General features: G+C 42.8%; 1 long non-coding RNA gene across 1 annotated transcript in view; it reads left to right on the forward strand.

The window, feature by feature from the left end:
* The window catches only part of LOC139082314 (uncharacterized), an 83,649-nt gene that overhangs the window by 24,775 nt on the left and 32,299 nt on the right, over nucleotides 1–26,575 (forward strand). The window contains exon 3 of the long non-coding RNA XR_011538196.1: nucleotides 11,848–11,968. This is a non-coding gene — a long non-coding RNA (uncharacterized lncRNA). The remainder of the gene's footprint in view (nucleotides 1–11,847; nucleotides 11,969–26,575) is intronic.

Raw genomic sequence — 26,575 nt, forward strand, 5'->3', positions numbered from 1 at the left:
ACCCCTCCGCCTCCTTCCTGTTATGCGGAATCCTGAATGACAGACTCACCACTGAGCAGCTGAGCCTTGGCCAGAACAGCTCAGGCAGCAGAGAGCAAGGACACACGTATAACACAGGCCCCCACTCCTGCCCTTTCCCGTAGGTCAAGGGATGTACTGCTTTCCCTCTGGGTCTCCTGTCCTGGTGGGCATCCTCTCTGCTAGTTGGTGGAGGCAGAGGGCTGTGCCCGTCAAACACCACCTCCAGCTCCAGCTCCCTCAGTGCCCCAACAAGTGAGTTCTCTCCCGTACCACTCGCGTCTCCAGGTGGAAGAAACAATGGCTTCTACGAGGTTTAAACATTTCTTGGTACCGGACAGCCTGCCCAGGGACCTGAAGGATGTCATGCCTGTCCATGCCTCTGGAGGCTGGCCTGCCAATCTCAGTTCAGCTGGGAATCTTGAAATAGCCCTGTAACCTGGCTCCAGCCCCTCTTAGCCATGGTCTGGGAGTGGTCCTGCCCACCCACTTGGCAGGAGGCACACCTGTCTGTACCTCTCTAGAGGCAGGCCTGTAGACCTCTGTCCCAGCTATGGACCCTGAAGCAGCCCTGTGATTTGCTTCCAGCCCCTCTCAGCTGTAATCTTGGCCCAATTCTGCCTGCCCAGGGCCCTGCCCAGTGACCTGTTGGGAGCCCTCCCAGGGACCCGTCAGGAACCATACCACTTGCCTGCCTGGTAACAGGCCTGCTGTCTGCAGACCCTAAAGCTGACCGTTGTCCCAGTACCAGCCCTACTGACAAAGTCCTAGAGGCAATCCCCTCTACCCAGATGCTGGATAGAATCCACGCCTGCCCGAGCCCCTGGTAACACAGACCCACCAACTGCAGACCTCACTGTGGAGCTGGCAGCAGCCACGAGACCCAGCTCCAGCCCTGCTCAACTGTGATCCCAGAGGTAACCACATCAGCCTGGGAATCCAACAGGAAAAGGTCTTTACCTCCCAAAACCAGTCCACAAAGACTAGAACAGATATTTGCTCCTTCAAATGCATAGGCACCAATGCAAGGCTGCATGGATCATGAAAATTCTGGCAAAGCTGACACTACCAAAGGAAACTTATAAAGCTACAATAATTGACCCCAAAGGAATGGGGATCTATGAATTTCCTGTCAAAGGATTCAAAATAATCATCTTAAAGAAGCTTAATGAGATGCAAGAGAACATAGACAACTAAACAAAATCAGGCAAACAATGCATGAACAAAATGAGACGTTTAATAAAAGAAAAATAGAAACTATTAAAAAAGAACTAAACAGAAATCTTGGAGCTGAAGACAGAACTGAAAAATTCAATGGAGAGCTTCAAAAGCAGACTCAATCATGCAGAAGAAAGAATCAGCAAACTCAAAGACAGGTCATTTGAAATTAGGCAGCTAGAGAAATACTACGGCCTAACTATTCATATACCTCTCAATTCGTTTTTTGAAATCCTAATGCCCAATGTAACAGTATTACGAGCTGGGGCCTTTCCAAAGTGATTAGGTCATGAGAGTGGAGCCCTTGTGAACGGGATTAGAGTTCTCATAAAAGAGACCCCACAGAACTCCCTAGCACCTTCCATCACGTGAGGACACTACGAGAAGAAGTCTGTGACCCAGAAAAAGGCCCGCATCCAACCATGCTGGAACCCCGGTCTCAGACTTCCAGCCTCCAGAACTGTGAGAAATAAATTCCTGTTTTGTTTTTTTTTTTTGAGGAAGATTAGCCTTGAGCTAAGATCTGCTGCCAATCCTCCTCTTTTTGCTGAGGAAGACTGGCCCTGAGCTAACATTCGTGCCTTCTTCCTCTACTTTATATGTGGGACGCCTACCACAGCATGGCTTTTGCCAAGCAGTGCCATGTCCGCACCTGGGATTTGAACTGGTGAGCCCCAGGCTGCTGAGAAGCAGAACTTGTGCACTTAACAGCTGCGCCACCAGGCCAGCCCCAAAATCCTGTTTTAATAAGCCACACAGTCTGTAGTATTTTGTTATAGCAGCCCAAATGGACTAGGACAAGGAACAAATTTCATTCTTTTGCGTGTGGATATCCAGTTTTCCCAACATCGTTTATTCAAGAGAGAGACTATTCTTTCCCTGTTGTGTATTCTTGATGCCTTTGTTGAAGATTGGTTGACCATATGTGTGTGGCTTTATTTATGCCTTTCTGTTCTGTCCTATTGATCTATGTATCTGTTTGTATTTCAGTACCATACTGTTTGATTTCTATAGCTTTGTAACAGAATTTGAAATCCGGAAGTGTGATGCCTCCAGCTTTTTCCTTCTTTCTCAAGATTGCTTTGGCTATTCAGTCTTTTGTGGATCCCCAGGAATTTTTTTCTATTTCTGTGAAAAATGCCATTGAAATTTTCATAAGGATTGCATTGAATCTGTAGATCGTTTTGGGTAGTATCAAGATTTAACAATATTAAGTTTTCCATTTATTTATATCTTCTTCAATTTCTTTCATCAAAGTCCTATAGTTTTCAGTGTACAGGTCTTCCACCTCCTTGGTTAAATTTATTCCTAAGTATTTTATTCTTTTTGATGCTGTTGTAAGTGGGATTGTTTCCTTAATTTCTTTTTTGGAGAGTTTGTTGTTAGTATATAGAAGTACCACTGATTTTTGTGTATTGATTTTGTATCCTGCAACCTTACTGAATTTATTTATTAGTTCTAACAAGTTTATGATGGAATCTTTAGGTTTGCTACATATATGATTATGTCATTTGCAAACAGGAACAACTTAATTTCTTGCTTTTTAATTTAGATAATCTTTCTTTCTTTCTTTCTTTCTTTCTTTCTTTCTTTCTTTCTCTCTTTCTCTCTTTCTCTCTTTCTTTCTTTTTTGCCTAGTTGTCCTGGCTGGGACTTCCAGTATTATGTTGAATAGAAATGGTGAGAGTGCGCATTCTTGTCTTGTTCCCAATCTTAGAGGAAAACCCTTCAGCTTTTCACCATGAGTGAGCTTGTCATACATGGCCTTTATTACGTGCCTTCTGTATCCAATTTGTTGACAGTTTTTAACGTGAAAGGATGTTGAAGTTTGTCAAATGCTTCTTCTACATCTATTGAATAGATCATGTGATTTTTATCTTTCATTCTTACATATTATCTTACACCACTCACAAAAGTTAACTAGAAATTAATTAAAGACTCGAACATAAGACCTGAAACTATAAAACTTCTAGAAGAAAACATAGGGAGAAAGCTCTTTGACATTGTTCTTAGAAGGATTTTTTTCTTTTTCTTTTTTCTTGCTGGGGAAGATTCGCTCTGGGCCAACATCTGTGCCAATCTTCCTCTATTTTGTATGTGGGCTGCCTCCACAGCATGGCCACTGACAGACAAGTGGTGTAGGTCCACACCTGGGAACTGAACCTGGGCTGCTGAAGTGGAGCATGCTGAACTTAACCATTAGGCCATGGGGCCGGCCCCAGCAAGGATTTTTTGGATACGACATTAAAAGCAGAAGCAACAAAAGCAAAAATAAACATGTGGGACACATCAAACTAAAAAGCTTCTTTACAAGAAAGGAAACAACCTACAGAGTGAAAAGGCAACCTACAAATGGGAAAATTATTTTCAAACCGTGTATCGGATAAAGAGTTAATATACAAAATATATAAGGAACTCATACAACTCAATAGCCAAAGAACAACTCGATTAACAAATGGGCAAAGGATTTGAATAAACATTTTTCTGAAGAAGACATACTAATGGCCAGCAGACCATGAAAAGGTGCTCAACATCACTAATCAGCAGGGAAATGCAAATCAAAACCACAATGTGATATCACCTCACACCTGTTAGGATAGCTGTTATCAAAAAGACAAGAAATAAGTGTTTGCCAGGTTTGGGGAGAAAAGGGAACCCCTGTACACTGTTGATGGGAATGTAAATTGGTACAGCCGTTATGAAAAATAGTGTGGAGGTTCCTCAAGAAATTAAAATTAGAATATCATATGATCCAGCAGTTCCACTTCCAGGTGTCTATCCAAGAGAAATGAAAACAAGACATGGAGGCGATATCTGCACTCTCATGTTCACTGCAGCAATATTCACAATAGCCAAGATATGGAAACAACCTAAGTGTCCATCAATGGATGAATGAAAAAAAAAAATGTGGTATACTCATACAATGGAATGTTATTCAGCCATGTAATAGAAGGAAATCCTGCCTTTTGCAACAAAGTGGATGAAACTTGAGGACATTATGCTAAGTGAAATAAGCCAGACATGGAAAGACAAATGCTATATGATCTCACTTATGTGTGGAATCTAAAAAAGTCACAGTCAGAATCAGAGAGTAGAACAGTGGTTGCCAGGGACTAGGGAGTGGGGAAACGAGGAGATATTGGTCAAAGGGTACAAACTTCTAGTTATAATATGAATAAATTCTGTACAGCATGGTGATTATAGTTAATAATACTGTATACTGTATACTTGAAGTTTGCTAAGAGTCTAGATCTTAAGTGTTGCATGTATTCTCATAGCTCTAACAATGTCTGGCACATAGTATGCTCTCTACAAGTATTTGATAGATGAGTGAAGAAATGAGTGAATGAATGAGTTAGCCTGAGTTAGCCATTTGAATGAGCCATCTAGGCCAGAGGTCACAATTTCCTAATGTATCTTTTTGATACACGATTTCCCTCTGTCTTAGAAAGGCGATAGGGTTTCACAAACTGCCGTGTGAATTTTGTTGAGCAAAACACAGGCAAACTGTGGATGGTGGTGGTTTTGAATGATCAGTTAAAATAAAAAAGCAAAGCCAGACTGGCAAATATCTCCAGGGGAAGAGAGTGGGGGTTGGTATTGCGGGAAGAAATGGCCAGCTGTGGAGTAGGGCATCTAGGGCTGGGGCATGTGACCCAGTGTAGGAGGTAGCTGGGTGTGTGTGCATGTCTATAAGGTGGAAAGATTGTTCAGGAGATCCCAGGTAGGTAGAATCCTCACAGAGTATCTATCCTCAGGGTCAACGCCAATAGGGAGAGGAAGCTGCTCCCAGATTATAATCAAGAGGAGTGTCTGTGTATGGTGTTACATGTGATGTGTTCTTTACACACCCTCCATTACTCAGGGTTTCATCTGGTCCAGACCCTGTTTTCCTCCTGGGCACCGGTTTCATTATTCAGGAGTTGCTAAGCAGAGTCATAACACTTGGCCTTTGCGCTTACAACAGTAAGGTTCACCTTCTGAGCCTGTGTGCAATCTGGAAACAGCAAAGAATCATTGTAAACACAAATACCATCTGGCCTATTTTCTTGGAATGGAGTAGATGAATAGCTGAATGCAGGTGGAGACTCAAGTCTTTTTTCAGAGAGCAATTTTGTTGGTAGCAAAGACTTACTGGTGGGAACCACGTGTTCAGAGAGTGGCAGGGAGACAAAGGTGTGGCGTGGCCAATTGCCCCTGAACACCAGCCTTCACCGCTGCCGCCACCTCGTTCTAGTCACAAGACCAGAAGTCTGGAGCCAAACACCTTACCACGTGGCTCAGGATTCCACAAAAGGCAGAAAACGCTGACTGTGGAAGCAAGGCCATTTAATTCAGCCAAAGGGTAACTCATTTCCAAGAGACTATTTTTGTTTTGATTTTCAATAGACATTATTTTCAGTTATGCATATGTTACATTTTGTTTTAATGTAATGTTAATGCATGTATATTTTTTAAGTATCAAGAGGGCAGGCAGTCACACACCGGCAGTCTTCTGGAAGTCCAAACTTTCTCATGACGATCTGCTTTCCTGGCCACAGCTAACCTTAGCTCTACACGTCACAGTTTCCAAAAGGGACCCAGAGGAAGAAATATATGTGGGTAGATTGGATATACCATGAGAGACGGGATGATGGGCTTTAATTCCAGATCTGTAATTACTTTGCATTGAAAACAGAACAAAGATGTTTTCTTCCATGGATTGTGATTACTTTAATATTACTAGGAAGAGTCAAATATTTAGTTACCCACTTCTCCTTTTCTTTTGATTTTGGTGAAGTGAGAAAGTCTATGGGCCTCAAAGTGAGGTAACACTAGGAATGAGGTCTACAGTGAATTCAGCGAAAGTCAAAGTGAGAAGACCTGGTTGGGCTCAGGATAACACACACCAGCACACCATAGTCATCTTTCTTTTCTATGTGGCCCCACTCAGCCCTTCCCCATCTCAAATGAGAACAAGATTCAATTCACTTAAGATTAAATTGGTGGAAAATAGTATGGCCATATTGATTTACTCAAGATTAAACACACTGGAAGGAAATCACTATAATCTGGAAATTGTAACAGTGGAAAGAAACAGAATGGAAGATAAGGTGCAATTTGGAAGGAAAATGTAATAATCATATAAACAGAAGGCCCAAGTGGAATACTGAGGAAGAAAACACAGGGTGATTTTGAAATGATGTACGACCGCACTCACCCAGCACTGAACAAGTGAAATGCCCAGCTCATCTTGCTCATCGAAGCAATCTGCTTTGCAAGAGAGGTGAAAGCGTGGTAGAGCAACTGGACTGCTCACTGTCTATCTGCCTTAGGTTGGTGAAAGGTTGACTGCTTTGGCCAGCTGATTGGCCTTGCCTTGCAAAGGATCACCAAGACCGAGAAGGAAATAGTCTGCGATGGACACAGATACATTAGGTTATGGGACAGGACTCTCTCCCAAATGTAAAATTGAGCCTGTTCTCCTTGCCGGGTGGTGTTTGGAGGCCACAAAGAGTCTTACAGGAGGAGGACTGCTTTAATTGTGAGGATGACCTGTTGACATTTTGTTTAGGATCCGAGTTGAGCTAGGATGGATCATGGATATATCAGAGTTTCAGGGGCAAATGAAAGGATACAGGATCAAGACATCCCCTTGACCTGTTCACTTATGCCTGGAATATTGAATATTAAAGGAAAGTGAGAGGGAAAGTGGCCTTTATTGAATACCAAGAACCATTTATTATATGGTCTCATTTGCTCCTGATGGCAATTCCATGATGTAATGATTAGTATCTGCTTTTTCCAAAAAGGACAGTGAGACCCAGACAGAATGTGATGGTTAATTTTATGTGTCAATTTCACTGGGCCATGGGGTGCCCAGATACTCGGTCAAACATTATTCTGGGTGTGTCTTTGAGGGTATTTTGGGATGAGAGGAACACTTAAGTCAGTAGACTGAGTAAAGCAGACGGCCTTCCCTAAGGAGGACTGGGCCTCATCCAACCAGCTGAAGGTCTGGGTAGAGCAAAAAGGTTGACTCTCCCCTGAGTAAGAAAGAATTCTTCCTGCCTGACTGCCTTTGAACTGTGACGCGGGCTTTTTCCTGCCTTTGGACTTGAAGTGAAACATCAGCCCTTCCTGGGTCTTGAACCCGCTGGCTTTGGGACTGGAACCACAGCATGGCTCTCCTAGGTCTGCAGCTTGCCGACTCACCCTTCAGATCTTGGGACTTAGCTTCCATGGTCACAGGAGCCAATTCCTTATAATAAATCTCTTTATATATGCATATATATATGTATACATACATATATCCTATTGGTTCTGTTTCTTTGGAGAACCCTGACTAATACACAGGTTAAGTACATGCCCAGAGTGACACGGATGGTGAGTGACAGAGCCAGAATTCCTCCCTAGGCCTGTCTGGCTCACTTTAAATTCATGTTGAAATGTAAATAGATCATAACAGATAGCCAGCTGAGAGCAATTCTAAACTTGCATGATGCTAGATTGTAGCAGGGCAGAGGTATGAATACCAGAACGCTGAGTCTAAAATGAACAAACAAGAACATTGGAGGAGGCTAAAGGGTTCAGCAACTCCCCGGATTTCTCCTGCATTCACCCCCTCTTATATGAGATATTCAACAATAGTGTTAGCCACCATTTCTCAAGCCCCGCCTAGAGTCAAATTTATACACATCCAATGTTTACAGCAACCTTGCAAGGCAGCTATTAATCTTCCAATTTTGCATGTAAGTTCACACAATCGGCAAGCGAAAGAGGTGAGACTCAAACTCGGGCTCTCTGGCCCTAGAGCCCACAGCCTTCCCATGAAGTCTGACATGGGGCCTGAACTTTTGGGGTCTGATCCTGAGGCAAGGCGCTCCCAACATTGGCTCCTCCCACCTTTAACATTTAATGGGTGCTGATACTCCTTGCAGGACAATAAGTTGCCGGACATGGGTAGAACATGACATAAATATTACTTAATTTCCTAAGCCAAATCCTGGATTAAATTCAGTCTTACTAACTAAGCAATCAGTAGGTGAGGATTCTGACTACAGAAAGAGAAGAAAACCAAGAAAGGGAAGGCATTACATCAAGGCTGAGCTGTTCACAGCAACTCATGCTAGACAGGAGCTTGCTAATAATAACTTTGTTCGTGTGAGTTATAAATGCATAGGCTCTGAAAATATGAGACAAAGCTATCCATTTACAAGCACTGAGCCTTAGTAATCACAAGAGAAGCATTGTCAGGGAGTCAGAGAGCCAATAGTATGAAGTCTTTCTTTTGTATTGGGCTTTGCAGTTAAGTTTCATAAGCAATTGAGGGGTGGGGTTGGGGGGAATGGTCCCTAAAGGGGAATAAAATATGTTTCATGTATACCTTATTTCATGGAATCTAAGTGATATCAGGTGTAGATTCAATATTGTTTTATGTACCACAGGGAAGAAAAAACCCTGACAAGTATAATTGTGAGATGCCATGCATTACTAGGCATTCCGATTTCAGGAATGTTAAAATGCAAAAGAAATGTGTCTTAGGATTAAGTAGATATCATACACAGCAGAGAGAAAGAGAAAGAGAGAGAGAGGAAGAGAATTCATTAATGTTCTCCTCAAGACCATGAGGCAGAACAATTATTTAGACAACAGTTACTGATACAAATTTAGTCAGGCTCTAATTTTCACAGGTCAACATCAGACACATTTTGACACAATTCTTAAGTATTAGGAGAATATGGACCGTATTTTTCCCGTGAAAATATTATAAACTGTGTGGCCAAAGAAGATGTTTCAAACACAAATTTGTTCAAAGTTTGTGTTTGTTAGTACCTATAAGATTTTGTGAAGAAAATTAAAACCAATTCGTATGTTTCTTTTATCTGTTTTCATTTTTTTCTTCACAATCAACTCATAGTTTAAAAGAAAAATTTTCCATCCATTAAAAAAAAATGTTTTTTCCACTTCAGAAAATGTCTTTCTATAGGTCATTCTTGTTCCCTACCATCATTCTAATCTTTCATCATAGAACTGAGGGTCTGAAATGTCAACATTATATGTCAGAAACTTCAAAAGAGTAGATTTATACAGTTTGACACTGCAGTTCTGATATGGGGAAACGGGCTTTATGAAGAAATACACTATTTTATAACCTTGTGCTACTGGCACCTGTAACTCAGAAGGCCTGAGTTGCCTTCTGGGAATCTAACACACTGTTCTTCATTCAAACCTCCTCTCTGAAACCTGGGAAATACTCTCCTACTAAGTAATCTGCCCTCTTTATATACAAGCATTTCAACCAGCAAATGTTAGAAGGAAGTTTAGTGAAGTTAAGCTAAGGGAAAGGAAAATAAATGACCATTACTTTTCCAGCAGAAGACATGGTTACTGAAAGCTGTCCATTATGACAATTGCTCAAAACCTTGTAAGGTGTGTTTCCCAAGGGAAAGATATTGCCACCAGGGGTTCTCAGGGGTCTGCAGCAGCCGTTTCGTTAGTGTGATCTGCTTCCCTTTTTGAATGGCAGGGTCATCTGTCTGGTGTGAAGCGGTGTTTTTCCCACCTTGGTCCTTGAGTGTCCCAGGCCAGTGGTTCTAAGTATAACTTTTCGCTCACTATGTGGCGGTTGTTGGATAATGTTCCCATGAAAGACGTAGTCTTTTGTGCGTTCCCAGGTTATTTATTCACCAGATCACGTATTGGACACCTACGTTTTGCCAGGCATTCCTCTAGGCACTGGGATTACGCAGCATTGAAAAACACAAAGCAAAGTCTCTGCCTTCACGGAGCTTATTCTAATGTGAATTGACACAAAATAAGGAAATAAACAAGGAAAGATACAATGTGACAGACAATCGTAAGTGCTACAGGAGAAAAGGAAAGCTGTGTAAAAAGACTAGGAGAGCAGATTACTATTGAAGGCTTTATTCATAAGAGGATTTTTGAGCAGAGACCTAAAGGAAGTGATGTTATGTGGGGGAAGAACATTCCAGAGGCTATAACAAGTGCAAAGACTCTGACATAACATTATGAATTAGACAGAAGATAAAGGGAAAAAAATGGGGGTGGAAGTACAGGGTTTAGGCATAGTGTTTATCAAAGCTTTCAAAAACATTTAAAGATATTAAAATTGTCTTTGGATGAGGGAAAGTGAATTTATGTGTATGTCCTAAGTTTTGCAAGTTGAACTTTATTTAACAAAATAAGTCGATTTTTTCAAGCCCTCACTCCAGAGTAATATCAATACAGCAAACAAATATGTGCTATTGATGAATAATTAAAAATACAGCTTGTTATTTCTAGTGTACACAGATCTCTAAAATGTAAACATAAATGGAATATTAGAAATTTCACCTGCATCTTTGATGCAGTCATGATAATTGTTGATTTTCATTAACACATGTTTATAGAAGGAGTTGGGGAAGTTGCTACTAGCAAGTGGATTGGGGCCAAGGATGCTGTTAAACATCTTACAATGCACAGGAAGAGCCCCCACAGCCAAGAATTATCTGGATTTATATGTCGATATTGTCATGGTTGAGAAACGGTGTAGTGGAAAAAGCTTCTCCTACCCAACAATTTTACCCAAGCCCCAGAATTGATTCTCATTGGATCCACTTTTGTCACATGCTCATCTCTGAACCAATCACCATGGACAAAGCATTAAATACACCAGTTGGCCAGATTTGGGCCATATGTTAACTACTAGGGCTGGGGCTGATGTGTCACGACTACCCAAAGCACACGAACTATGAACATGCATTTTGGCTTACAAAAGTTTAAATTAATATCTGACACCAGAGGAAGGGGGTAAAGATCCTGGGAAGGCAAGAAAACCAGATGTTCAAGAGATCAGCCTTGGCAGGCCAGCCCCTTGGCCAAGTGGTTAAGTTCGTGCACTCTGCTTTGGCAGCCCAGGGTTTGGCTAGTTCAGATCCTGGGCATGGACCTAGCACCACTCATCAAGCCATGCTGAGGTGACATCACACATCCCACAACTAGAAGGACCCACAACTAAGACATACAACTGTGTACTGGGGGGCTTTGGGGAGAAGAAGGAAAAAGAATGAATGAATGAATGAATGAATGAATAAATAAATAAATAAAATCTTTTTTAAAAAATTAAAAAAACATATCAGCCTTGGGAGAAGAGACTGGTAGGAACTGTGTCTGGTGGATAGGGGTTAAGGTCCTACCAGAGACTTGGAGCCAGACAGGACAATGGAGGCAGGCCAGGCCTCTGGCCCACACCCAAAGCCACAGGACCTGCTCACAGCAGGATTTCCTTCCCAGCCTCACTGCCATAAGCTGGAACAGGAAGGGAATGAGAGTGACTGACTGCGAATTAGCTCAGAAACTAGAACAAATTGAGATGGCTTGTGGAGGGCCTCCCTTGACCCCAGATGCAAAGATGCAGGAGAGAGATGGGTGATACCGCAGGAATCTCAGACCCACACCAAAGGCGTTTGAGCATTTCTTGCTCATATTCTAGTGGACACAGTATTTTCACTAATGAATCAGATTAATAACAATTCTCGTTCAGGTACCTTCCAAAGCTGGTGATATTGTGATGGGTGGGGATTACATTTCAAACTTTTCTTTTTTCTCTTCTCTTGCATTTCCCAACAGGCTCAAGGTGAGCATGATGTTAAAATGATGGCTCCGTGGAGTCTCTGCTCCTCTTCTCTCATTCGGTATTTTCCAACAAAAGGCACTCTTTGGGGAGAAAGCTCTGATCAAAGTCCCATAGGTAAGAATATCACCTCCATTCAACATTTCTCCATGTAAAAAAGTTAATAAACCTTCAGAAAACACTGTAAAATAGTGTTACTGAGGGAAAAAAAGTAATAAAATTCTTGGGTGCAGGAGGAGGAAGGGATTTGTTTTTCCTTTTTTTGTCCTTAAGGATTAGACAACTCTACAACTTTAAGATCCGTCTAGATGAAAAATATTGCAGAAATGTGAGATGAACATCAATTCATAATGAATATTTCTGACTTAAAAGGCACCGAAGGATGAACATTTTTGTGTAATGAAGGTTTTGATCTTAATACTAGTAAAACGGGATTTTACCACAATCCATTTTCTCTCTGGTTTCCAAGGGGATTGGGTTCTTGAGTAAAGGAGCATTTTGGAATCAATTTGCAAGGTGCCCATGAGGACGCAGCAACGTGGGCACTGCCCAAGATTATTACCGTACAAAAGAAACCTCAAAAGCAATTTTCTACTTACCCTTCTCTGCAGTGGAAAATCAGCAGCTCTGGGAACATTTGAAGAGTTAAAATAGGGTAAGTGGATATGTAGAAAAGTTTTTGAAAAGTATTCATTAGCAACCTTCAGAAATCTGGAAGCATGACAGTCTGAGGGCAACCTTCGGTCCTACTGGCTTCTTTTGCCCACATTTTTATTTCTACAATTCCCAAGAAGTTCATCCTTAACTTTCAACCCCTCTCTACCCCTCCCACTAGCCAGGTCTTGAAAAAACGGTCAGGAAGCCATTCTCAAAAGAAGGGATTTTAGGAGAGAAAATCAGATTGTTGTTCTTTTTCAGTTCTTATTTGCTTTTTCTTAGGATAAGACCTTGACCTCTCCCCACCCCACCCCATCCAACCTACCCCACCCCACCCCCACACCAAGAGATATTTTGGTTTCCTCTTTCTTTAAAAAATTGAAATTTGGTGTTAAGAAAAAGTAAAACAACTCTGTTTCCTCAGTAAGGGAGCAAGCAGGACCCTAATGTTCATAAGCCCTTGGCTGAGAAAGACAGTGACTTAACCCTCAAGATACGAGCAGGGGATGTTCATCATTCTTGTCCAGTGTCTTCACAGCACAGTGGCCTCAAAGTGAGCAAGCCTAGAAGAGAGAGGGAGGGATATGATGGCCTAGTTGCTCTCTTGGTGTCTTCGAAAAAGAGGGTTCTTCCTTCTACACTGCTGGTGAAAATGCAAACTGGTGCAGCCACTATGGAAAACAGTACGGAGATTTCTCAAAAATTTAAAAAGCGAACTTTAGATGATACAGCTATTCCACTACTGGGTATCTATGCAAAGAACATGAAGTCAATAATTCAAAAAGATTTATGCACCCCTATGTTCATTGCAGCATGTTCATTGTGAATAATGCTGATGGAAGCAACCCAAGTGCCCATTAATTGATGAATGGATAAGGAAGATGTGATGTATATATAGATAGATAGATAGATACAATAGAATACTACTCAGCCATAAAAAAGACAAAAATCATGCCATTTGTGACAACATGGATGGACTTTGAGGGTATTATGCTAAGCAAAATGTCAGACAGAGAAAGACAAATACCATATGGTTTCACTCATATGTGGAAGATAAACAAACACATAGATAAGGAGAACAGATTGGTGGTTACTAGAGGGGAACGGGGTGAGGGGAGGGCAAAAGAGGTCAAGGGGCACATATGTATGATGACAGATAAAAACTAGACAATTGGTGGTGGAAAAGAGGATTCTTGTAGCAAGGGACAGACACTTGCCCTAGGTTTAGCAAAGGGGAATTTAATCGTGCTGTTGCATTTGGTCTCAGAGACAAATGCACCCAAATGCTTAGTCCTGTTGAAACTCTCTTCCATCTCTGTCTCAGCTGCTCTCCCTGTGAGCTGCTCATTCCTCAAACCAGGTTTCTCCATCTCATCAGCTGCCCAAACCTCCAGGACCTGCATCTTCTTTGTCACCAGATGGGAGGCACTCTCTCTTTCTCTAATGTGTAAAATCTCAGGGTGATCCACTGCCCTGCCCCATTTGGGTTCCATGCTCATGTTCTCTAGCCGGGGGAGCAGCTTGGCCACTCACGGTAGAACCACAGGTTGGAGGGAGGGAAGAGCACTTCCTCCAACCTGTTTCTTGAAAAAAAGAAAGTGCTCTGAATCTGGGCAGACAAATAATATAACGCATTTTATGGATCATAAGATACCTTTCTTTTCACATTTTAACATCTCTGAAATCATGATCAATGTCATGTCATATTTAATTAGCAGTATTCTTTCTTTTTTAGCATTACATAAAATAGTGGTTCATCTCAGAATAGATGGTGTCTTAGATTCAATGAAACATGGTATGTCTGAAGGCGTGTGAAGGTCAAAAGAAGAGTAATAATAATAGCAGACAAAAGTACAGTAGATGTGACTGCCTGGATCAAGGAAGAAAATACCAAGGATCAAAACCTCAATACTAAGGGAGAGATACAGAGGTTAACACAGCGCAGCACTGTCATGTTTTTGTAGATGAAGAACCTGAGCTTCTGTCACTGACTCAGACAAGTTGCCTGAGGGAAATTGTTCAACTCCTGGAGCCTTTGTTTCCAGCTTAGGAACTGACAGGCCGGTAGCTTGCCTACTCCTCGGGAATGCTGTGAGAGTTAACGGTTGACAACCCATTGAGTGTTGGTCTTTTTCCTGTCCTTCTGGTAGTCTCCAGGACAGGTCCTGGGGCAGTAGAGATTTTTTTCAACACTCATGGGTGGCCAAGAAAACCCTGGTCAGCAGCTAAGTATTCCATGCATCCTGGGTCTATAATGTTCACGAGTCCCTTTAGTAACACTTTATCTTCTGGCATCAGTTCTAACTGCTCAGAAAATAGCAAAGGGGCCACAACCCAGATGACTTTGCAGGGCCTCCTGCTGTGCCCTCTAAGTCTGTTTTCAAGATTTATCTCCACTCAGAATTAACTGGAGAAGGAGGAGGAGGGGAAGGAAATGCTAAATAGCTGCATCATGTTACAACAAATTAAGTTCAGTTTCCACATCGGCGAATGCACTAGGCGCATATTAACCAGGCAGTTTACGGCAGTGACTTTTTTGAGGGTTGTTTTTGTTTTTGGCTCTAAAAGTGTTTCCAGATCCAATGTCCCTGCAGCCTTTTTTGGAGAAATCCAAGTTTGGCTGAGATGAGTTGACTGAACACATTCTCCTACTTATTAATACAAAAGGTCCCGTTGTTTCAATATGCCAGGGAAAACCAAGAGGTGCTAATAAGAGTGGGAGATAATTTGAGGGGTTTGAGGTACATGTTCTCCCCAAAATACACTCTGGGCATTGGCTTAGCATGTTGATGAGAAAGAATGCAAAACCCCATTAACAGCAATTGACTGGTTATTCTGGAATGCCACCTCCCAGGACCCTGCTGGACCAGTACCGTGAACTCCAAGTGAATGGGCACCACCACCCTGGCTTTCCACTTGGAAGTGGGGATCTGGGGAGAAAAGGCAGCAACGCATGAGGCACATATATCATGTAGACACGACCCTGGAAGAAAAAGGGACACATCATCCTTCATTCCAGGAGGATTGTGAGCAACTGGACTGGAAAAGCTCTGCCCTTATTAGACATGGTATTCCAGGGCTCTATGTAACTCTATGATTGATACGCACCAAAAGCCAACATGGCAGGGGTCATGTGTCATTGAACAAATGACACCTGACTCATCTAAAAGACAAGAGATTCTGCTCCCTACACTAGTCTGTAACCACAGTGTGCCCATACTTCCATTTCATGGCATCCTAGGCATCACAGTCTGTAGAGATAGTTATTCATTTGTTCCATCATTCATTCAACCAGTGTTTATCGAGTGTGCCTACCATGTGCTCATCCCTGTTTGAAGCCCTGAGATACAGCATAGACAAAGCAAATTAAAACAAAAACCAACTCCCCGCCTTCGTGAAGCTTACATTCTAGTGGATATCGGCGGCTTTGCTTCTCCAGCATCCCTTCCAATGGTGCCAGGACTTCTGTGTCCTTTTGGGGAGCCATTCTCAGGCTCTGTGAGGGAGATGAGGCTGATGAATGTTTGGCTGCAGAAGCAGGTGTAAACTCCAGGCCTGCACAATCGGGGCCCTGCGGCTAGTTGGTCACAGGGCTAGCTCGTTGCTAGATCTGTTGGTGAAAAGGCCCACTGTTTCACTTGGGTGACCAGAAGGTCATTAGTTGTTGAGATGTAAGTCTAGAACTGTTTCTGGCCACCTCTGCCACTACACAGGGATAGGCTGCCTGGGAATGAAGCAGACACAGAGGAAAGCCAAGCTGAGAGATTGAGAGAAAGTGACTGAGAGAATTCCTAACATGTTTACCATGGCCATGAACCAACAATTTCCATTTCCTGTTAGGCCAGTTTGAGTTGGGTTTCTGTTATTTGCCACCAAAAGATGGCTGACAAATAGCATCTAGGGTGCTAGATGAGGTCATAAAATAGGGTTGCTTTTCTGTGACTTTCTCTCTTCCTCATTTCTACACATCCTCTCCCAGAGAAACCCAGCACATTTACACCAAGGCAATCCCGGGACACCCCCAACAGGTATCCCTTCCCTTTAACCCACTGGACTGGAAGTGCAAATTTCCCCTACTCTGCAGCCCTCGGCCCCCTCTCCCTTCATGGTGAGATGGCATAGTATAGGGGGAGCCGTCAGACTTCAGAGACAGATAGAGCTGGTTTTGAAACCTATCTCAGCACCATAGCAGCCATGTGGCCTTGGGCAAGTCATGTCACCCTGAGCTTCAGTTTCAGCATCTGTTAAATGGGAATTCAAGCTCCATCCTCACGTGTTGCACATAGGAAGAGCAACACTACAAAAAAATTCCCTTTTCTTTCCATTCTATCATTTCTCTCCCATCAAAACACTTATTATGTTGGACATGTTGTGACAAATCCATCAGGCTACTGAGAGCACATGATTGTAAAAAACTGGGAGGTTCGCAAGCAAGAAAAGACTGGCTATGAATCTGTACAAGGGATTTATATTTGGCTCAGGCCCCTGTCGAACTTCTGGGCCTGGGCGTTGGTACTAGCTTCTAACCCAAGCCCTGAAAGTTAGCGCATGAACAGTTAACAGTGATGACAAAGTGAAGAGTGTTTCTTTCCAGGGAGATTTACATTTTAAGCTGGAACAGTCTCTCTTTTTTTTTTAAAAAATTTTTATAGAGATTATGATAGTTTACAATCTTGTGAAATTTCAGTTGTACATTATTGTTTGTCAGTCATGTTGTAGGTGCACCACTTCACCCTTTGTGCCCACTCCTCACCCCACCTTTCTCCTGGTAGCCACTAATCTGTTCTCTTTGTCCACATGTTTAAATTCCTCATATGAGTGGAGTCATACAGAGATTATCTTTCTCTATCTGGCTTATTTCACTTAACATAATTCCCTCAAGGCCCATCCATGTTGTTGTGAATGGGACGATTGTATCCTTCTTTATGGCTGAGTAGTATTCCATTGTGTGTGTGTATATATATATATATATATATATATATATATATATATATATCATATCTTCTTTATCCAATCATCTGTTGATGGGCACTTACGCTGCTTCCACATCTTGGCTATTGTAAATAATGCTGCAATGAACATAGAGGTGCATGGGACTTTTGGAATTGCTGATTTCAAGTTCTTTGGGTAGATACCCAGTAGTGGGATAGCTGGGTCATATGGTATTTCTATTTTTAATTTTTTGAAAAATCTCCATACTGTTTTTCATAGTGGCTGTACCAGTTTGCATTCCCACCAGTGGTGTATTAGGGTTCCTCTTTCTCCATAACCTCTCCAACATTTGTCACTTTTTGTTTTGGTTACTTTTTGTCATTCTAATGGGTATAAGGTGATATCTTATTGTAGTTTTGATTTGCGTTTACCTGATGATTAGTGATGATGAACATGTTTACCTGATGATTAGTGATGATGAACATCTTTTCGTGTGCTTATTGGTCATTCGTATATCTTCTTTGGAGAAATGTCCCCCGCCCATTTTTTGATCAGGTTGTTTGATTTTTTTGTTGTTGAGTTGTGTGAGTTCTTTACACATTATGGAGATTAACCCTTTGTCAGATATACGGCTTGTAAATATTTTTTCCCAATTAGTGGGTTGTTTTTTTGTTTCAATCCTGTTTCCCCTTGCCTTGAAGAAGCTCTTTAGTCCGATGAAGTCCCATGTGTTTATTCTTTCTATCGTTTCCCTTGTCTGGAACGGTCTCTTATTATAAGTAGATGGCTGTGGCTACAGGCATTGAATTGGGTTGGAGGGAGACAGCCGGCAGGTAGTGAGGAAGTGGTCTACCTCAGCCCCCACCTGCTCTCTCAGGGGCTGAAGCCAGCCCCAGTGGGTGAGCTCCCGGCACTGCCTGCTCTGAATTCGCCACTCTCCTCTCTGAAGAAATGCGTGTGGTTTGGGCTGCAGCGTCTGAACCGCCTTCCCCGCTGTAGTCATCTTGTGGAAGCAAAACCTTCCCTGCTAAAGAGGTTCCAGTCCTCCTCTCTCGGCTTCTCTTGCTTCTCGGGTGTGGTAACAACCTGGGTTCTGTCCATCAGATGCAGCGCCTGGGGATCTCTGACACAAAAATCAAGGCGAGTGGAGGATTCTTCCTGGGGTAGAGGAGGTGGCAGTAGCAACCTGTCTTCAGGCTGGGCAGTGCCAAGGGTGCTAATGGCGATGCCCAATGCCCCTTACCCACAGGATTAGGGGTCTAAAGATGGCGCTCAGCAACAGATACAGAAGTCTCCCTGCTGGCTGGTTCTGGCGAGTGCATTTGGCCAGAGTTCTAGACGCAGAACCTCTTTGCCTGGTGCTCCAAACTCCCCAGCGACTCTGTCAATGACTATCATTTCAGTAAATTAATTTCTATATAAATAGCTAGAGTAAGTTGCTGTTGCTTGCAGATCAGAATCCTAACTGATACCCAAGTGTCTACAAGACTTCCAAATCTACATCCCAATCCTGACTTCTCATATTTTCTGAACCTCAAGTCTTATTTTTAGCCAAGAATTCCACTTGTATCTGCCACTTTCAAATTTACCCAAGATAATTAATTTTTTTCCTGAATGTCCACTCTTCAATTTCACATAATCATCTATGGTATCTCTGGTGTCCTGGTCCCTCAGCAGTAATTAGTGACCTATGAATCTAATCCTTGACTCCTGTTTATTTTCACATCCTACATTCATTCTGTCCCTTAATAAGCCTGGTTAGGTATCCCTATTTATGGTATCCCTACTAAGCTTGGGCACTGGGAGTGCTGTGTGGCCTGACAGTCTGGCCTTCAAGGGGCCTGGTTTCAGCGGGGGAACTCTTCTTCTTTAATAGTTTCCCAAACCATCACACATTCTTCCTCTCCAGAAGCATGTCCATCTTGTCCCTGAACTATTAGCGACACACTCCTTGCCTTGGGCTCTTTTCCTCACCAGGCTTTTTGATGTGCCTTTCTCTGATGTATTTTGAATCACATCCCATCTCTTGTCAGACGCCCGCCGTGGTTCATTACAGGGTGGCAAATCCAATTAGGGCCTTAGATAAGATGGCCTCATGGGCCCCTGGCCAGAGCCTTTCTCACCCCCTGTTGCCTCTTATTAAGCATCATGTTCAACCTGTGCTGTCCTTTACCCAGGCAGCCTGCACTCTCAGCTCCAACCCCTGGTCTCCCTGAAATGTAATAGGCATTCCCCACCTGGAATGCTCCTCTCACTCTTAGTCAGACAGCGAATACTCCTGGGAGGTATTCTCACAGCAGTGCCATATGGCTCCAGACGTTCTAGAGACTCCAGCATGCCCTGGGCACATGTCTATTTCCCTATAAAGTTTTTGTTGGTTGTGTGCTTGACACAGTTGGGTATTTTTAGTTTATATTTTGGTATATGTGCCTGTGTGTGTTGTAGTCTTTGAGACTATAAATTTCTCAAAGGCATGTACTGTGTCTCTTATTTCTAACTTTCCTTTCATGTAGTTAGAATAATAATAATGGTATTAATATTTTGGTTTTGCTTTATTGTTTATAAAGTGCTGTCACAAATATTATAAATGCCGTACTGCAACGTTTTGAGATGGGAATAGAAGGAGCAAGGAAGTTAAGCCTTTAGGCCTGAGTCAGGCAGACCTAAGTAAATCCTGCCTCTGCAGCTTAACAGGGGCATGTGTCTCAGTTTATTCATCTGTGAACAGGGGTAACAATGGTTCTGAGATCATACAGTTGTCATAAGAATTAAATGAGTCCAGGTGTGAAAAATACCTGGCACATAAAACGGCCCAATTATGAGTATTTTTTGTTGTTACTGTTGGTTGCAGTAACTATCTTCATTTCACAAATCAGGAAACTGAGGCTCAGAGAGGTTAAATAATTTGCTTAAGAACCTGGGACCACCAAGAGGCAGACCAGGCTATAGAACAGGCTCTAAGATGCCAAAAGCAGTGCAACACCCGACATACTGGAGGCCCCTCAACAATTTAAGGCATCATTTTCTGCTCACTGGGAGAACTGGATGGACACTGCTGAAGTGTGTGCAGGACAAAAGGCCTGGTGTCTTTTTTTTAATTATTATTATTTTTTTTTTTTTGAGGAAGATTAGCCCTGAGTTTAACTGCTGCCAATCCTCCTCTTTTTGCTGAGGAAGACTGGCCCTGAGCTAACATTGTGACCATCTTCCTCTACTTTATATGTGGGACGCCTACCATAGCATGGCTTGCCAAGTGGTGCCATGTCTGCACCTGGGATCTGAACCAGCAAACCCTGAGCCACCAAGAAGCAGAATGTGCACATTTAACCGCTGTGCCACCGGGCCAGGCCTGGTGTCTTGAAAAGCAACTACACAAACACACGTCTACATGACTCTGAGAAGATTTGGATTCTCCCTATTCACTTACACCTTTAAAAATGACAGCATCCCCTCCTGAGAGATCAGAAATGCTGAGTAAACACCTCATGTGCTGGCTGCCAGGTGCAGATACGACAGGAGGGGTGCCACCGGGATGCAAGACTCCTCTTGGGCACTAAATTAGAGACTTTTTATTCCATTTTTCCTCACAGGTGAGGAGAAAGAAGGCAAAGTCCCCACAGCGACGCTTCTCGGGGAAACCATTTGCTCCATCAATCTGTCCCTTTTCTGTTGTCACAATATATAGAATAAGGAATGAAACACTCAACTAGTAAAGAAAAACAGTCACATTTTGGAAAGAAAAAAAATTGTCCCCACGACATTCTAATGGAGAGGGCAGTGCTGTGGGATTGTGAGGAGAGCGCAGGGCTTGTCACACGATGAGCTGTGTGACCCTGGACCACCTATCCAGCCTCGGGAGCTGGGGTTCCTTGCCTGTGCCATGGAGTTAATAATCCCCCACCACAGGATTATCGTGGAGATGAAATGAAATAAGGCACGTGTAGTACTCGGCATTGTATCCTGCTTAGAATAGTGTTCAGGACGGATTTTTAAAATTCTGGGCTCTGCTCAGGGTCCGTCCTTGCTCAGTCCACCCAGTGATTTCCAGGGAGCTCAGCAAACCTGGGTAGGCGCTGTGTCAGGCAGCGGGTAAAGAGTGTCTGCTCAGCTGCTGACAGCTCCTCCTGACGTCAGGGGCCTCCTAGTCTGAGCACCTTACTGGCTTCTGAACACCCAAACCCTGAAGAATGTAGCCTACTATATTTTTATTTTCCTTTTAAAACTTGACATATAATTTTCATACTAGAAAATACACAAATCTTGTGTACAGCTCAATTTTTACTATATGTGCAGCTGTGTTGTCATGACCCAGAACATTACAGAACAGTCCTATCACTGTAGATGGTTTTCCCCCAACCCCTTTCAGATATGACCCCTCCACCCCCAGAGATAACCATGCTTCTGGCTTCTGTCACCTCAGGTTTGGTTTACTTATTCTCTAAGAACTTGTTTATAAAAGAGAAAAAGGAAAAGCATTTCATGCTTTTAAATCACCTGCCACCATCACCAAGAACAATTTCATTTTAGTCTAAGTTTCTTCTGAGGCTGGAGAAAGAAGTGGAAAGAAAGCAAACCAGACTGGTGGGGAAGGTAAGGGTCAAGAGAGGCAGGGCCTTGGGAAAGGGGACCTGGAACCTGAGGGAAAGGCCTAGAACCAGAGGGAAAACAATTTACGTAACAGAGGAGGTGTCTGAAGACTGGAGGGTTAATAAACGCCGCTGAGGAGCCCTGAATACTCAGGCACTCTGGTCATTAACTGCACAGAGACACTCAAAGACCATCTAAGCTGACGTCAGAGTGGGTGGATTAAAGAAAGCCTTCTGGACAGAAAGTCAGTTTTGCCAACTGCCTGCAGAGATGAGCACCTGCTGTCACCAGGCCTGAAAACAAGCTTCAGGGGCGAAGGGGGTTGACTCCTGGGAGGGTGAGGTGTCCAAACTCCACAGAGGAAGAGGGGAAACAGTAGGGAGAGGAAGACGATTCCAGACGCAGCGGTGTGCCCATAGCCGTTCATGTTCAAACAGCTCCATTCAATCCGTGAGCTTCCAGACAATCTTTGCCTCATTAAAGCTGCGAGGGGATCACAGGAACTATTCATGATCTCTCTGTTGACACCTGGATTATCTGTGCTGATAGAAGGGAAGGACAGGTAGCCTCTTAGCCTGGGTGGCAGACGGACAATGTGGCCAGGAGCCACACTGAGCTGAGCTGTTGGGACAAGGGAGGGTAACCCCAGACAGCTCAGGAAGCCCCTGTGAGAGTCTATCAGGAAGCAGAGCCCCCCTCACTGGTTTTTCTTCTCAAGCACAGCCCCCGCTGAGGAGGACCTGGGCACAGGCAATCTTCGGGATTGCCCTGGGCCAAACTGGAAGGCCTCTGGCCACTGGGGAGGGATCTAAGGTTTTGGCTTCTAATCTGGTGGCTAAACACAATTAGATTCAATTTATAAAATGGAATTGGCCTTAATATAGGCAAAGATATAAGGCCGGTGGGTTGCCTGATGCTCCTCAGTGCCTTCACTTCCTCTCCCCTGACTGCAGTTCTCAAAGCTGCTGGGAGCGCTGCAACAGGCTCCGGAAGTGCTTTTTTGGCTGTTTATCTTTTTTTTTTTGAGGAAGATTAGCCCTGAGCTAACTACTGCCCGTCCTCCTCTTCTTGCTGAGGAAGACTGGCCCTGAGCTAACATTCGTGCCCATCTTCCTCTGCTTTATACATGGATACCTACCACAGCATGGCTTGCTAAATGGTGCCATGTCCGCACCTGGGATCCAAATCGGTGAACCCCGGGCCACCAAAGTGGAACGTGCGCACTTAACTGCTGTACCACTGGGCCAGCCCCTGGCTGTATAGCTTTAAAGAAAGAAATTTTAAGCATGGCCTAATATATGCATATCTGTTTATAAATTACATATGTGGACTGCTCTGCCAGTGCATTCCGTGTAGTAAAGACAACAAAAAGAAAATTTGCAAAACTAGGTAAAAGATAAAATAAACAGTATTCTTAAATTGACTTTGATTTTATTTTCTAACAACACAAAAATATTTTGCTTTAATCAAAAAGAATTTGCGTGTTTTAGCAAGAGGAGTGGTTAAGTAAATCTTTGTTTAACCCATTATGATAAAACAATTTGATTAGCTGGTTCTAAGCTAAAGCAGAAGAGTTCAAATGTTGGTTTTCAAGACCATCAGAGCTGAAAAAGTTCCCTCACCAAGGGACACAGAGACAAAAGAAGAAATTCGCCCCTGCCTGGACTCGAGAAATCATGATAGTTTATTTTTCAGTCTCCTTTGTAAATTATGCAAATTTTGTTGAAATTTGGCTAGGAAATTTGTCTCTTCCTTGATATCTATCAGTTGTTCTTACAAGGTAACCTTGCACTGTTTTTATACTTAGTATTCTTTTTTTTTTTTGGAGGAAGATTAGCCCTGAGCTAACATCTGCTGCCAATCCTCCTCTTTTTGCTGAGGAAGACTGGCCCTGAGCTCACATTTGTGACCATCTTCCTCTGCTTTATATGTGGCCTACCACAGCATGACTTGCCAAGCGGTGCCATGTCCGCACCTGGAATCCCGACCAGCAGACCCTGGGCCGCCGAAGCCGAATGTGCAAACTTAACCGCTACGCCACTGGGCTGACCCCATACTGTTAGTATTCTTAACAAATGGGTTCAAAACCCACTGAAACTGTTTGGAAGATCTTTAAACAGGTTAGAAAATTATGATTCCAACTTTTTAAAGAGCGCTGACATGTGACACATGTACCCTGTTTGTACCAGCAGATGAAAAATTCCAACCATCTCCAAAATGCTCTTTTCATATACGTTTCTTTAGAAAGATTTCCTGTTAAAACATCACCTTTATTTTGAGGGGACAGATGAAGTGTGTTTATTTTTTCAAAAATATCTGCTTGGTATCATTTGTCATCACAGTAAAGGTCTGCAAACACAAAACACTTCTTTCTTACAAAAGGAAACCGTGGAACTTAGCTTTGAGTTTGACAAATCTGTTCAAAACATTTCCCTAAGACAACTTGTGAAACTCTGAGTGGTTCAAAATATTTTCGTGATCACTGTCCATCTCAATAGAAAGTATTGCTGACTCTACTGCCTGAGACACCACAGGAAGCAAATGTGTGAATGGCAGCAGCTCTCAATAAGTGAAGAGGATGGAAGAGCAAGGGACCTGTGGCCAACCCTCTGCCTCAGAGAGCCACTGTCTACCTACTGGGTGTCTCCCATGCCGTGTGTGACAAGTAACCATTTGACGTTCAGCCTGAGAGTACCAGTAACAATCCACGTAATACATTTTTTGTTTTGTTTTTGGATGGAAAATAAATATATAGAGAAGCTTGCAATGTCCTAGTGGCTCACATTCTACTCTGGAAACTTGTGTTGAGGTAGCTTGACTTTGAATCCACATACTTCATCACTCTAGTTATGAGACTTTGGGTACGTTACATAACCTCGCTCTGCAGAGGTTTCCTCTTCTTCGAACTCGGGATGACGGCAGTACTGACCTCATAGGATTGTTAGGAGGATAACATGAGCCACTGCATGAAATCACTTAGCATGGCGCCTGGTAAAATGAGAATTGGCTGCAATAATGCTTACACTTCGGGTTCTAATAATAAAGAAGCCCACTTTAACAAGCTTTTGACAAAAAGAGTCCACTTTGGATAATCTATCATTCCTCCCCATCCTTTTCCCGCCCTGTAGCCCAGGTCTGACCCTGGGCTTGGCAAATGTATTTCATCCTGCATGTTGGATCTAATTCATTGATAGTAGCTGTGTACAGCACTGGGTTGAAATGGACTGTGATGTTAAATCTAAGTTCAAGGAGGAAAAAGTGCTGTGATTGATTATCAATGTCTGCCACGGGCACAGGAGGAGAAAATGGTAGCAAGCCTCCCAGACACTACTGATCCTTATCTCATCTCTGAGCACCTTCAGGACCAGGAGGGAGCCTGGATCATCCTTACATCACTAGTCCCAGCATAATTTCTACCATTAAGGAGTCAAACAGGGTTTGTTGAATAAAGGGAACACATAACAAATGATCTACCTTGTTTGTCACTACCATCGCTTCTGTTAGCTTGAAGGAAATTATTGTTTTCTAGAAAAGTTTGATCATAGAGATCTGCCCAGAGGGCTTCAGAGTTGGAATACCAGCTCTGACCAGGTACCTCAAGTTGAAGAACGGGATGTTGAAGGAAGGCTGTGGGAAAAGGGGAGCCTAAAGAGACAGCAGGAGGAGGATGTGGGGAAAGTTAGCAATAAGACTCGTGGGACACAGGTTGAAGTCTGGAAAACTCCAAGTCACATGATAACCAAAGTGACTGTACTTAACTCTTTGAATTAAATAAAGGCGTACTTTATATGCTCTTATACCAGTATTTTTTTTTTAATTGTTGGGTAACACAGATACAAAAGTATTTCTGTGACTGGAAAGGGCTTCAGAATTATACAAGTAGCTATTCAGTGTTCAACTTCGCTCCCTGTGAAGGGGTGAGCCTCCACTGGATGAAAGCAGCTGGTTTGTAAGAAAAACTTACTTTGCTTGGTTTGGCCAAAGAGACAACTATGACATTTAGGGATTTGTAGAAGGATGGAAGGAAGGGATCTGGAAGATTAGAACAAGGAGTTAAACCTTCCAAATCTGAAGATTAGAAAATATTTCCCTTTTTTTTTCTTACACAATCTCCATTTTTCTAGTCCATCTCACCATCCCACCACCAAGCTGCCATGTAGACCATCTTGTCTTTTTCAGATTGACAGGAATTGACATTAACTAAGTTTTAGAAATGTAAACACTGGTCATGCCCTCTTGAGCTAAGCCAAGATTCCCTGGGTGTTGTAAAACTTGAACTAAGAATGACTGCAAACTGTGTGTACACATATAAAACAAATATGTATTTATACACGAACATTATTATTAATGTATAATTACAATTTAATGTCCGCCATTAACTGTTGAGTAATGTTCACCATTCGCTGTAAACAGGCAACAGAAAACACTCACTCAAGTTGTTAAGCATGCCTTTGATTTCCAGACTCTTCTATGCCTGGCTCAATAAATTAAATCGCTTAGTGTTCTCCTCTAGAGGAGAGAGATTTTCTTGCCATTTGTTTTATAATG

Source organism: Equus przewalskii, chromosome 3, assembly GCF_037783145.1.
Source record: "Equus przewalskii isolate Varuska chromosome 3, EquPr2, whole genome shotgun sequence".
NCBI classification, from domain to species: domain Eukaryota; kingdom Metazoa; phylum Chordata; class Mammalia; order Perissodactyla; family Equidae; genus Equus; species Equus przewalskii.